This window comes from Pteropus alecto, unplaced genomic scaffold (assembly GCF_000325575.1).
Source record: "Pteropus alecto unplaced genomic scaffold, ASM32557v1 scaffold20, whole genome shotgun sequence".
In the NCBI taxonomy this organism is placed as follows: domain Eukaryota; kingdom Metazoa; phylum Chordata; class Mammalia; order Chiroptera; family Pteropodidae; genus Pteropus; species Pteropus alecto.
The window spans coordinates 35,880,411-35,895,194 of NW_006436298.1; the positions used below are offsets into that span (position 1 = coordinate 35,880,411).

The 14,784-nt window shown below is 35.6% G+C and overlaps 1 pseudogene; it reads left to right on the forward strand.

The window, feature by feature from the left end:
• Positions 1-4,178: 4,178 nt before the first annotated feature.
• LOC112480947 lies at positions 4,179-4,297 on the forward strand (annotated as a pseudogene).
• Positions 4,298-14,784: the final 10,487 nt, after the last annotated feature.

Here is a 14,784-nt window from a genome sequence, read left to right on the forward strand (position 1 = left end):
CTAATGAACTCATAAAAATTCTCTACTGTTTTGGATGTTCTTACATCAACAAAAATAATCCTCATCAGCTCAATGTCCTACCTTCCAGGCCCACTGGTATGGCAGCATAACTTCCACAGCTCTGTAGACGGGCAATCCTACTCCTTCTACTACTTCTGACTCTGTGGGGTGACTTCTGCTGAGTTGGGGGTGTGATCAAGCCCCTTTGGCTCTCTGCCTGAGCCTTGAACTCTGAAACAAGGGGAAACAGCCTTTCTTTGGGCCTGTGGTGGATTGCCTTCAGGGTCATTCTTCCCATTACTTGATGAATAGCACACATTTACAGCTAAATAACACTATGGTCTGGTCATGTAGAATCCAAGTCCAATAGCTTTCCTTCATTCTTTCTCACTTTCTCTGTCCCTTTTAGTTCAAACAGGCAGTATCTCTGCTGATATAATCCTATCTCTATTCTTGGCTTCTGCTGAGATGTCTGATTAAGTTCACAAGTTACACTCATGATCTCTTTATCAAATGTTTACTGTTCTCTTCAGAACATGCTTTCTCATTTTTTGCGATATGGATAGGTTGAGGATTTCCCAAATCTTCAAGTTCTGCTTTCTTTTTCTTTTTGCTTAACAATTCTTTCTTCAATTCATATTCTTCCTCTCAAATTTTACTATAAAGTAATGAGGAAGATGCAAGCCACACCTACAATATTTTGCTTAGAATTCTCCCTAGCTAAATATCCCATTTCAGCATTCGCAAGTTATATCTTCCACAAAACAGTAAAATACAATCCAGCCAAGTTCTTTGTCACTTTATAACAAGGATCACTTTTCCTAGTTTCCAATCACCTTGTGGGCCTGACTGACCCAAGGTCTGGTTGTAATCCACGCCCGAGGCTAAGAATAGGACCCCAGACTTAGAAAATATGTAAACATAATTCAGACTACTGTATCACACATGTGTGGCTGAATACCATTTTTGCACTTTGCTGTGTGAAGAGCCATCCCCTGGAAAGAGAAGGAGAGCAGAAGGGGAGCACAAGAAAGGGGAGCAGGAGAAGTGCGCGCAAGACTGCGTGCCCCATGCAATACACTGCACTCTCCAATAGAACTGCACTTCCTAACAGAAGTGCACTCCGCAGGATAAAGTTGGTGCCTGATGTTTCATCCTCATGTCTGCCTTTTATGCATTTGTCTAACTGGGCCTCACACTGTCGAATCTTCTGGGTCAAGTCAGCAATACCCTCTGCTCTGACACACCTATTCCTCATTTCTGTCTGAGACCTCACCAGAATGACTTTTAATATCCATATTCCTATAGTCTCTTCACAGAAATCTCAAATTTTACTAATATATGCCTTCAAACGCTTCTAATCTCTACACATTACCTAGTTCCAAAGCTATTTCCATGTTTTCGGTATTTGTTACAACAGCATCCCATTCCTAGTACCAAAACATATCATGGCTGACGCTGCCATAGTAAAATGCTATAGTTCTGGAGGCTGGAAGTCCAACATCAAGTTGCCAACTGGTTCCATTCCTGGTAAGAGCTCTCTCCCTAGCTGGTAAACAGCCACGTTTTTGCTTTGTCCTTACTTGGTGGAGAGAAACAGAAAGCTGGAGAAGCCTCACTGCTTATGTCACTTCTTAAAAGGGAACTGATCCCATCAGATCAGGGCCCCATCCTTCTGGCCTCATTTAACTTTAATTGCTTCCTTACTCCAAATATAGTCACGTTGTAGATTGAGACTTCCACATGTAAATTGCAAGGAGGGGGACACAAATATTAAATCCAAAGCAGGCATGTGCAGATCTTTCAAATAGGACCCCTAAAGGAGTGTTTCCTCTTTGTTCATTTCATAAAACCAAACCCACCTTCGGTGTTACTATTCCCCATTATATTCTAACATTTAAAGCAGTGCCTGGCACATAGTAGAAAAGCAACATACATGTCTTGAACGAATAAATGAATGCTATGAAATATATACATAAAACCCTAGTTCTTTAAAATCAAATACAACTGTTATAATTTGACTCAAATAGCATTATTTTATAATCTTAGAAACCAGTAAAAGACTATTGAAGTTATGCGACATCAATAAAAATTATCTCAGTATGTCAAACTATACTGCTGATTTTATATATTTTACTATCTGTTCCCTCAAGAGCACCAGATTGGCAGATAAAAGAATTTTATTCTCTGCTTTAGCATAAAAGTTTATCTGATATCATTCATTTAGAAATAATACTTTCCAATATAAAGATGATGAGACTGGCTTCTTAAATCAGCCCCTCTGCACTAACATATGGTAACCTTTGCTTCTGAAATATTACAATAAGTACACAATTTTATATTTGTTACTACTATGACCACAGGAGAAGATTGGTAATAAAAAATCCATTATTAGTACCCAGATTGGGAGAACTAGGGGATTTAAAACACAAAAAATTAGGGCATTGATTTCTTTCTACCTTTCTGGAACCTCCAGCTCTGTGGGGCAGAGCCCTGTTCCACTCTTCTTTACCCTTCTTTTTCCCACATCACTTTCTTACTACCTGGAAGCAGAATCACTCCTAACAATTGGGGAGCCCAGAGAAAGAGCAAAGATAGAGGCCTATATATCCTACGACTGAGTATTTAAAAATTATAAATCAAGCTAAAAAAAAAAAAAACCCTTATAAATAAAATGTCATGATTTTCCTGTATTGAAAAATATATCTTCATAATAATCTCAAAGTTTAGGTTATATTTTAGTATCTGTATTTCCTCAGGGCTCTGTATTGAGATGTGTTTATACAGGAAAGGCTGGCTTCTGGTCCTCTTCTCTTCCCATATCCTAGCCAGCCTGCCCCACAAGAGGTGTTTTGCTCATGCACTCGTCATCCCAGTCTTCATACCTAGTAGTGGTCATTCTACTTACCACAACTTTAACAGTTATCCTTAGGTCACCCCTAAAGCCAAGAGATGGACACAGCTCCGTTACTCGACAAGACGGACCACAGAAAACTGTGCAAGCCTGAAAAGTAAATTTGGGTCATTTAGATGGGAAAGCTTGGGAATCCAGGTTCCCTTTATGTGTTTTACAAGAGAATGCATAGGCTCCAGGTGTATACTTCCCATTAGACCCATAGAAACTTAGCCCTGTGGGCTTGGAATGGCTGGAAATGACTCGAGTGGGGCTCTCTACATCATGCAGCCAAGAACGTAGCCTCTTGCCCAAGGTTAGGAGTGGTATCACTTGGAAGATCCTTCAAATTTCAGAAAATATGTAAGTTAAAGGTAAAGGAAAACTGGCAAAGTAGCAGTGAATTACAAAGGTTGTGACACCCACAAGTTAAGCACCATAAAGGGGAAGCAGAAAAGAGGAATCCTTGTAACGGTACCTTCTGAAATTAAGTATTACAAAGACACGAATATGAATTACCATGCAGAGAGAGTAGAAAGAAGATCTAACAAACAATAGAGATAAGGTACACTAGGTGAAAGTCTCCTATTAATTTGAAATATAATCAGAACTATGCTCATCGGCACAATCTCCAGTTGTAGATTTAAGCCGAGGATTCGACTCTCATTCCAATGGACAAAGTAGTAAGATTTGACTGAGTCTGGCTATATTTCACCTTTTCCAAGATACAAAAAGGAAAGCAAAACATACAAAAGAGAGCTGTGGATTAAAACAAACAACAACAAAAAAATGGTGTAAAGTTAAAGAAACTATATCCTGGAGAGCTTCAAAGATGTGTTATAGCAAAATCTAGAAGAAAAGTTTTGGAACTTGGCTGACATCCCATTTTAAAAGACCTGGCCTCTATAAATTGAGAGAAGAACAATAAAGGGGAAAACATTGAAATGAAAGGTAACAGAAAAAAAATTTTTTAATTAAAATGAAAAATAAAATTAAAATAATGAAATAAAAGGTAACAATGAGATGAAAAAGGAGATGGGTGTGATGAAAAAGGATTTCAGGAAATATAAGACCATAATATAACAACCAAACTACATTGGATGCAGTCAAGGGTAAAATTAAAATCTTAGACAATTGAATCACTGAACATAAGAAGTTTGCTAAGAAAAAAGAAAAGAAATTAAAACAATAAAATAAAATATTGTTATTCTCAATAACTCCTATAGCAAAACTAAATTAGAGATTATTTAGATTATCTATATTTCACTTAAAAAATGAAAATGTTGTCTACGGCCGTGCTACCCTGAACACACTCGATCCCTTCTGATCTCAAGAAGCTAAGCAGGGTTGGGCCTGGTCAGTACTTGGATGAGAGACCACCTAGGAAGGCCAGGTGCTGAGGCATAAAAATAAAATAAAAAGAAAGAAAGGAGAGGAGAGGAGAGGAAGGGAGGGAGGGAGAGAGAGAGAGAAAGAGAGTTTACTTGAAGAAATAATGGCCCAAACTCCCCAGAAGGAAGGAAGCAAGCTGTACTCAAGGACTGGTTCTTTTGAAAAAAATACACAATATAAAATGGCAAGAGTAATCCAAAAGCAGGAAAAAAGCACAGATATGTAACAATTAGAATAAGAAATAAAATAATGATTTTTAAAAACTTACCATTTACTTGTGGCTATGTGCCAGAAACTTTGTTAAGTGATTTATAATCATTAGCAATTTAATCAAACATATCAGGTAGATTATCATTTTTATTCCAATTTTCAGATGAGTAAACAAGCCTCAGAGCCTTAATAAACTTTTCAAGCCACAAAGCAAGCAAATGGTGTTCCAATACTGAAATCCTGCACTCTATAGCTTGCAATCTCAGCCATTCTGGGGACAAACATGAACTTAGAGAAAATTATTTAAATTGTGAGAGAATACTATGTGCCCCACTACTTAAAAATTAAAGACTTCAATGAAAAGTATACATTCATTTGTAATATAATGTAAATTATTAAAATGTATGAAAAATTAAGTAAAGTGATCATCTGAATTTAAAAATCAATTTAAAAACCTATACCTCCAAATGCTCTGAATTCAGGTATTTTTTTTAAATAAATTTTAGAATACCTTCAACAGGTAGATCACTCTTATCCTACTTATTTTCCAGAATGGAGAAAAAGATGAAAAACTACTAAGTTTATATGAAACCAACATGATTAGCTGATGTCATAGACCAAACATGAGTACCACAAAAAGGAAAATAAAGTTAAAACTTAATTGTGAATATCAACACAAAATTAACAAATAAAACATTAACAAATTGAATCCATGAGCGCAAAGCTTTCCAACTAGGAAATGTCCAGAAAATTATTTATAGGTGTGCTGTAAATTGGATACAGGTGTGCTGGGGGGTAATGGTTTCTCTCAGCCCATGGGACAGCAACACAAGTCTGGGACCCTTTTAGCTTAATAACTTTTGCCTCAGTGACAATCTTGGTGGTGGGTAAGGAAATTTGAGCTAGGTGGGGGATGGGGGTGAGGGTAAGGCATAGGGGGTTTTCCTGGTGGGAAAAAATATAGGTAATAAATTTTAAATTGTTAGTAAATTAGAAAACAAACGGTGTGGGAGAGAACAGCAACAGAGCTGCTGCCATAGACAGAAAATGAGATGAGGGATGATCAATGCCTGGCCTTTGCTGTTCTGCTATGATCTACTAAGCATTGCAAAGGAGTTGCTCCCACCAAGACAGTGACTTCAGCAGTCAGATGCGTGCTCAGGGATAGCTGTGGACCCAGTGTGCTTGCTGCTCATGTTCCCTTGAGAGGGATCCAACCTAGTTCATTGCCAACCTAGTTCATTGACAAACACTGCATTTGTCAATGAAATAAAAGATACATCTTTAGCTTGAAATATAATCTGAACCATTGAAATATAAAAATTTTAATGCTTATTAAGTGTCTTAGAATTTAAATATCGCCCCATACGAATAAAGCTTCTTGATGATGATAATCTACAAGAATTTAAAGAGAACGTCGCCAAACCTTCCTCAAGAAGTTGTGTGGAACCATTTCAAGCATAAATCTTGATACATATTCACAAAAAGAAAAGTATGTCCATTGAAGCAAGGTAAACTTTCTCCTAAAAATTTTAAAAATATTCATTTTGAGTCAAAAGTTTTATTCAAATCCGATGGTTAAAATCTTCTCCAATGCATTATATTTTATTTTTCTTACAATTTTTTTTATAATTCATATTCCATATCGACAACCCTAAACTCCCTCTAGTTTATCTCAGGCAAACATGGGAGGCAGTCCCACAAAAGTGACTATGAGAAGAAGGCTGTGTAGAGAGGTCATAAAATTGCAGCTGTCTGTACTTTAAGAAAATCCCATCAGAGATTCTAGAATGCACTCTGCCCTCAAACTGAAATAAAGGAATTCTCTAAAGTTAAAAATGTGACAGGGATAACTGCCATCACCGCTATATAATTATAATATCATTATATCATTTTTATTTGCCAGATTTTAGAATCCTTGTGACAAAATAACTACCACGATACACTTCTGTGTACTACCTAGAATTTCTAAGAATTCAACTTAAAATAATTATTGGACAAATGCACTGACAAGTGTGTTCAATTTGTTCAACTGTTTTATAACAACTAAAACCTCAAGAAAAAAAAAAAGCAATGTCTAACAATAGGAAAATGGCTAAATATGACATACCCATAATATTAAAACACTATGTAGTTATTAGATTTAGTAGATGTGTTCCAGTTATCTGTTGATACATAACAAAACATCCCCAAACTTAATAGGTCAAGAGAGCTATTTAATTTCCTCACAAATTTACAATTTGTTCAGGATTTGGTAGGACCACTTTGCTCTACTCAGAGTCCCCTGGAGTAGCTCAAAGACTGGGGACTAAAATTATCACATGTTTGGTGATTTGTGCTGGGATGATTCCTTTCTCTCTCTCCCCCTGCCACTCCCTCCCTCCTTCCTTCCCTCCCTCTCTCCCTCCCCTCTCTCCCCCTGCCACTCCCTCCCTCCTTCCTCCCTCCCTCTCTCCCTCCCATCTCTCTGTCTCTTATTCCACATGACCTCTCCAGCATGGCTGCTTAACATAGCCACATTTCTTACCTGTCAGGGATCCCAAGGTAGGTGCATTTTCCAAAATGTCGCCTTTTACAACCTAGTCTCAGAGTAAACATAGTATCAGTCTGCCATGTTCTATTCCTTAGAATCAAATCACATTCAAGGAGGAGGAGAATTAAACTCCAACTTTGGATGTGATGAGACTATCAACAAAACTAAAAATATGATTTAAAACATCTACATGATATATACTCACCATCTTTTAAAAAAAAATCTTTATAGACCATGAGTAAAAATGTTACAAACGTATACATGTTAATCACTTTGCTATGTATATTTGAATGAACAAATATCTAGTACACTAAATATAAGGTCAAGGTTATGCACCAAAGTATATGTGCATATACTTTATATGTGGATAGAGGACTCAAATGGCAAATCCATTTATTTTGCTTTTTATGTAGTTTTTCTGTAATTCTAGCAAATATACGCCAGAGTGCAATGTAGAAGTAATACACAAATAACCTTCTTTTGTGCAGCACTAGGGAGACATTCTTTCCTGGAAAATGATGTTTTATACATAAAAAAAAGAGGTAAAAGTTTTCACTGAACACTAAATTGCTTAGCAAGCCTCTGGAGATAGGTGCAGAGTTCTGCTTCTTCGTTTTTACTATGGAGCTTCTACTTAACATTTAACCCCTTAAAAATAATCTTATTCAATTAATTATTTAGACAACAATTATGCATTCAATCCTGGCCGAGAACAGAGTGGTGTCCTAAAGTTTCAAGGTACATAGAAAACTTCAAGCGGTGACATAACTTTAATATATATCTTAAGAGAAATAGAGAAAAGAAGTAATAAGGACAAAAGAGACAAAAGGAGCTAAAAAATATATAAAAATTTGAAGAAACAGAAATAGCAGGTATTCTTATATAATTAACTAGGTTTTCTGCTCTAATTTCTTCCAAATTTGCGTTTCTGAAGACCAACATTTCTGGTGGAGAGAAGGAACAGAGCGTTAAACATAAATGCTTAGGCAAACACCCAGCAAATATTACACATTGTGAATGTCCCAACGTCAGTGAAGTATGCCATTTCCTTGAGGTTTATTCCAGATGATGGCCCTATTCAGAACCAACATGCAAGGCTCAGGCCGATTGCGGGCAGAAATGAGTAGCTAAGAAAGTTTGTTTCAATATGCACCTCCTCAACTTCTTTGACTGTACTTTTCCCCCGTGGTCCTTCCTTCTATGATCCCATAGCCCAGTGACCATATGCTGCACACTTAGAGACTGCACTGCATTTTCTTAATCTGTCTGCCCTGATTGAGGATCAGCCTGATTCTTCTTTCCTATCACCTCTAACAAGCATTAGTTGTTATATGTCAGTTTCCTTAAGGTCTTTTACTCGGTGATATCCAGAGGTAAAAATAAACTCACACCTGTGATGAGTGAGAGGAATTCTTTAACTCTTCACTTACATCCTTGTATATTCAACCAATGTTAAAATCCCAACTATTTTCCATGTTTAATGAAGAAGACACAGAGTTGAACAAGCCTGGCAGGCCAACATAATCATAATGCCATTAAAGTAATATTAAGAGATGAATAATGATAAAGATTTATGAAAAAAAAACAGGGACTGGTTATGCCTTTTTGCAGGTATTTTAAAGGCTTCATGAAGAAAATAATTATATGTTAATTAAATTCTGAAGAAAGAATAAAATGGACAAGAATATTTAAGAAAGAGAAACTAGCATATAAACATGAAATAGCATTGCATAATCAGTTCATTACGGGTACTTCTGTGTGGCCTGAGGGTATGAATGAAAATCTGAAGAGGGATGTATGGCAAAGTGGGTTAGAGCCAATAGTATCCAGTGGGACACTACAAGGGTTTACTAACAGGAGAATGATATTAAAGGATATATTTTTAATTTATTTAGTAAGTGAAGAAATGTAGATATCGAATGCATTGTGTAGAATGAATTGGAGGTGGCAGTGCCAAGGAAGAGAGAAAATGTAAGAGGCTGATGCGATAATCTAAATAAGAGATGATGGAAGCCTGAAATGAGGTAGTGCAGTGGGCACAGAAAAGTAGATTCAAAATGTTTAGAACTTGAATTCAAGAGAAATGGTGACTAATAATATATATAGTGGGTGAAGATGCAATGAGAATTAAATATCTTCAGTCTCTGTCTTGAGCAATTGAGTAAAATTGTCATTTATCGTGTAAAAAAATCCATAAAAAAAAAAAAGAACAGATTTAGAAGGATGAGTTTGGCTTGGATCATGCTGATTTCGAGATACTTAATGTAGGTCTGTAACTTAAGAGAAAAGTTAAAAAAGAACATATTCCTTTGAGAGTTGATAATTAGGCAATAACTGGAACAATGGAAGTGGATGGAATCATCAAAGGAAAGAAATTGAGAAGTCCGAGAAAGAATTATGAGAAACACTAGTATGTAAGAGTGGAAGGAAAAGGGGGAATTCATGAAATATATCAAGGCTAAACCAGAAAGACACAAGGTAATCTAGGAGTGTGTGTCTTTGGAGTTTCAGAGAGAAGAGGACACCAAGAAGAGAATGGTCATCAGGCTATAATGACCAAAGACAGATCAAGTATGATGAGAAACAAAGTCTTTAGATCTAGCAAACTTAAATTAGAAATTAAAAATAAAATTTTTGATAAGAGCTGTTTTTTAAAAAGATATTAATAGAAGTCAGAAAACAATGGTTAAGAGGCGACAACCAGCTACAGAAGTTGAAAAGGGAAATGTGAATTACCAGGTTAAGATATTTAGTGGAGGTAGGATCACAGGGAAAACTTTTACAATATTAAGACTGAAGTTTTCTGATGTAAGGAAAAGAGGGCAATGGAAAGGAGGGGATTTAAATCAAAGAAAGGAAATACAATTGACTAGGATCTTGAAAGAACTAGAAAATAGGTTCAAGAGTTTGGTGGGTGGGAAGAAGGTATGAGGAGACAGAGGCAACAAAATAGTAAATTAGGAACTAAAGAGTGAGAAAGGTAAGGTTAATCAATTCCTGTGGCCTCTATTTTCTCAGTTAAGCAAAGGAAAAAAAAAATATTAGCTGTGAAGAATGAGATAGATGAAAATATGGGATTTCTGAGATGTTTTGGAATGTCCATTTAGGAGGGGGAAAAGGGAAGTGACTAGGAGCAGGAACAGAAATTCCAAAAAGGAGTGAAGTTGAAATTCAAAAACATAACATGTCACTTAGTCACAGTGGGGTTTTTCTTTTCCTTGCAGAATCCTAAGGTTTTGGAGCAAGAAACAGAAAAGTAAATAGTTACTGGGAGTCAGCATTGTGTGTGGCAGAACACTGGAGAGGCAAGAAATTAAGAGTGCTAATGAGTCTTACTGAAGTAATTCATCATGGTGGACAAGTTTTAGCTTAAGGTAAAAATGATATCAAGTCATAAAGGAGGAATGTATTGTGAGGCTTGGAGATTTTAAGAACTCAAGAGGCCAATCAATTTCATTCAAAATTTATCTATTATTCATTTGCTACATCCTGATCTATGTGCTGGGAGAAAACAGAATCCTTCTAGAGATTTACATTCCAGTAGGAGAAATAAACATAGAATTTATTGTCAGGATGAAAATATGTTTGGAGCATAAGTTAGGATCAAAGTAGAGAGTTCTTTATCTACCTGGAGAAGACTAAACAGAAAGGTACTTTAGTGGGGACAAAAAGATGAAAAAATTTGGACAGCAGTTTGTATCTGTAAAGTTTAAATATCTGCATGAAGACCTTAAGGAGAAAATTTATAGATATGATTCCAGGCAGCCTGTTGGAAGGATTATTTGAGGTTAGATCTTTGATTCTGTACCACGAATATTTAGCTTGAAGGATCATTTTACTACCTGCTTCTGATGCAGCTATGCCAATATTTTACTAAAGTATCAAAGGAAAAGAATGACAGCTAACTATAACTATGTGATAGGCAGGATTCAGAGAATTATGAATATATTAGCTCCTTTAATTTCATAATGCACTTACAGTACTATTATTATTGCTCTTACTATTCGGGAAACTGGGGAACAGAAAGGCTAAATAATTTTCCCCAGTTCACTCAGTGGCGGAGCTAGTATCCCTTCCCAGATAGTCTGGTCACAAGATCATGATATAGCAACACTGCCTCATGTTAAAAACTAGGACTAGTAAAGACATTTCCAGATCCAAAAACAAATTTACAGGTCCTTCAATTTTGATAGAATTGAATTTGAAATTGTTGACTGATTTCTCATTTGCGATATCTATGAAAGTAAGGAAGAAAATCCTTTATCATAATCCCCACTAAGTGGTTTAATTAAGGCATAAGAGCTAATTGCTAACATGCTTTCTAAAAAGGATGATTTCTGTTCATTTTAGTTAATTTTGTTTTGGTGAGTGGAGTTTGCAAGTTTAGGCTAGATTGCAAGAGACACCTGAATTCTGGGAGAGGCTAAGGGCTGCCACCCATAATCTTCTTTTTTACCCCTCTCCCAACTGAGCCTTCAGCCTTCCCTCTACAGAAATATTGGAAGAATGATTTCACATTACCAGTCTGACAAAGTGTCAAATAATTAGCCTCATTGGGAAACCGATATATTTCAGCTAAGTCCAGTTCCATCAATGGTCATAGCTCATCACTGGGCACTTGGTCGGCATGGAAATTGAGTGTTTGGTTGACAGTGATTTACTGAAAATGCACTCACATTGTCTAGCCCTGCATCAGAGCTCTGCAGTTAGGCTCTGACCTGAAGGACAGCACCATCTGCCTGAAGCCAACTCACCTCTGGGCTCTGAAGCACAAAAATAGGAAAAGAAACCTAACTTTCTCACTCTTCACCTCTCACTCACTCCTGGGCGGAGTGGCTAGGCCACTATGTTCAGCTCCCTGTGAACCTGATGTAAACACCTGCTGCCTGAAAGCAGCAAAATCCATAACTAGCAATAGTCACTCATCTTCACTCACCTGAATCCTCAACCCAGGTGTATCTGGTGAAGAGCCAACAGGGGTAAATGGCTGTTGTTTGGGTATTTCTGGCTGTGGAGAGCAAAGAAGACATCCTCAGAGCGTTAAAGTTTCTGGGTATCTTACCTTTGTTCTCTTCTCTTGTGCAAACAAGAGAGGGCCTCTGGGAGGCACATGCTTATTCACCCCACCACTCCTCTAGCCTAGAGGAAAAAGAGTTTTCCCTCTGCTGATTATATTTCATTTGAAAGTAGTACTTAAATGACAGTTTACTTTTCTATGGAAGTGCTAGCATTCATAAGCATGATAGATCGAACATGCTTTTTAAAGTGAAAATAGCAGAAGGGAGTTGGAATACAATTCTAAATTACAGGATTTTCCCAAGCACCATATATAGGGAACAATTTATTTTCAAAAGCAAAACTATTGATAGAGCCATCCATAATTATTTGTTCCCAGGTAATGTTATTTTTTGAAGTATTATTTCACTTAAGGTGGTCATTTCTTCTTATATATTTTTCTCTAAACTTTTATCTACTCTCAATGTTAGGCCAATATTTTTAGGCCACACTACTGTGATAGGACTATAACAGGAATAGTAAAACTATCATTCTCTTCTCTGGCTTTCTTGGAAGATTTAAGGAAATTATTAGTTTAAAGTTTTCTCAACTTTCCCCCTATAAGACTTGCTGAGTATGGAGTTATTGTGATGACAGATATCTCTTTTACTACTGTGGCCTTATTGCAATAAGAAAGATCTCTTTCTTTTTTTATGAATTAAGAATTTTCAATTCAGTATGCAAGCAAGAGTTAGTGCGTGTCTCCTAGCAATAGAACTTTTAAAGCAATGTAGTGACTGAAAATGGCTGAAAAGACATTTTGGCCAAGGCATATCATGGAAACTCCCAAATAGCCAAAGGCCACAATTTTGATAAATTATAATAGTTTAATTTTTTCTAATCCCAGTGAAAATTCATTCGATTTTCTTCACGCTAAGTAGAGACTATAGCCTTGCACACAAATCATCAGGAAAAAATTATTCTTTTAACCATGCATGGATAAATAAAAATTTTAAAAACTTCGAGAATAAACCAAAGGAAAAAGCATTCCATTAAATTCGACTTTTTTCTGAATTGTTTTAAAATGAATAATATCTTTTTGAAACTTCAGAGTTAGAGGGCATATACTTTGGAGAAAGAAAAGCATAAAGACAATGATATTAGGAATTTCGCCAGAGTCAGAGAACTAAAAACATTACAGAAAATTCATGACCACCTCAATAGAGAATAAATAATAAAAGGGTACCCTGTTTTTGGACATCTTAGATGAAAAAATATATATATTTTTAATTTCTAAGCCATACAAATTTCTAAGCCATACAAATAGAGGAATTCATGAAGCAGTTTACATCATTTCTTCTCTTCAGAGTTCATATAAGAGCCTAATAAAATTGGCCTATCCTTTCTCCAAATAAATGTTGTACACATTTATTCTCCTTTGCAACTTGTGCCCTATACTAGTCTGTTATTATCTCATTGTCTTGTATGTGTAAGCTGAATTTCCATAACAAATGACAAAATCTTTAAGGTCAGAGAATGTAACTTTTATAATTCTCATGGTTCTAATACTAGCTACATAATAATAATAAATAATATGATTATTGTATTTAGTATTATTATATTAAATAATATAGTTTATTAATATAATTAATATAATAATGATTGTATTATTTATTATAGTAACACATCTATTTTATAATAAATGTTAATATTTATATTCTATTTATTCATTAACCCATTAATTATTCATTAACCCATTCTTTCTTCCAGTAAAATTCCTTCTTAAAAACCTCTATATCCAGTGTTATGATGTAATGTTAAGATAAATATGTGGCAAGAAATTATATTCCCAGGGTGAAACACCATAGGGATAAAATTGTTTCTGATTATCCCTGCTAAATTTAATAAGTGCAAAGAAATATACACCCTCTCATTCACTGAAGCCTTTAGCATCTGGTTGAATGTCGTCCTCTAAACCCAGATCTGCCAGTAACCTGGCAGACACCTGTGTCTACATGAATGATCCACTCAAAGCTTAGCATTTGTTTTTTAAACTCTCATTTCTATTGTATTTATTCCATGTTAGTAACTACTTCCATGGTCAGATGCTAAAACTTACTATCCTATATAATTATTCATTCTTGAAACATTAAGTCTTCCAATCCCTGACCATGACCTCTGACCATTTCAACTCCATCACATATATTTTCCCAATAAACTTTTATTTTACCCTGTTTTCTTCCAGTCCCCTCTCCTCTCCTTACCTCTTTTCATATACACCTTTAATTATATCATCCACCCATCTCTTCATCCTTTATCTTGGCAATACTGTCAGCTGTTTTGGCCCATTTTCTTTTTCTGTCATATCTCTCTGAAGAAAAAAAAAATCTGGAACAATGCAAAAGTCCTTCTGCTTTAGTGTTGCTGAATGTAAGGTTTACCTATTTTTTTAAACATCACTATGATTCATTTGAGTGCAATATTGCATTCATTGTTTATCAGGTTAAAGAAGTTCTCTTCTATTTCTAATTTACAAAAAGCTTTGAATAATAAATGAGTATATTATCAAATGTTTCCTCTAGATTTTTTCAGTTGATTACAGAAAATTTCTTTTTTTAGTATATTAAAGGGTTAACTATATCTATGGATTTTTTTCTCATATTAAACCTTCTTTATGTTCTGGGATAAACCCAGATTGGCTGTAGTGTATTAACTCTTTCAGACACTATTATATATTTTATTTGCACATGTGTTCTTTGTA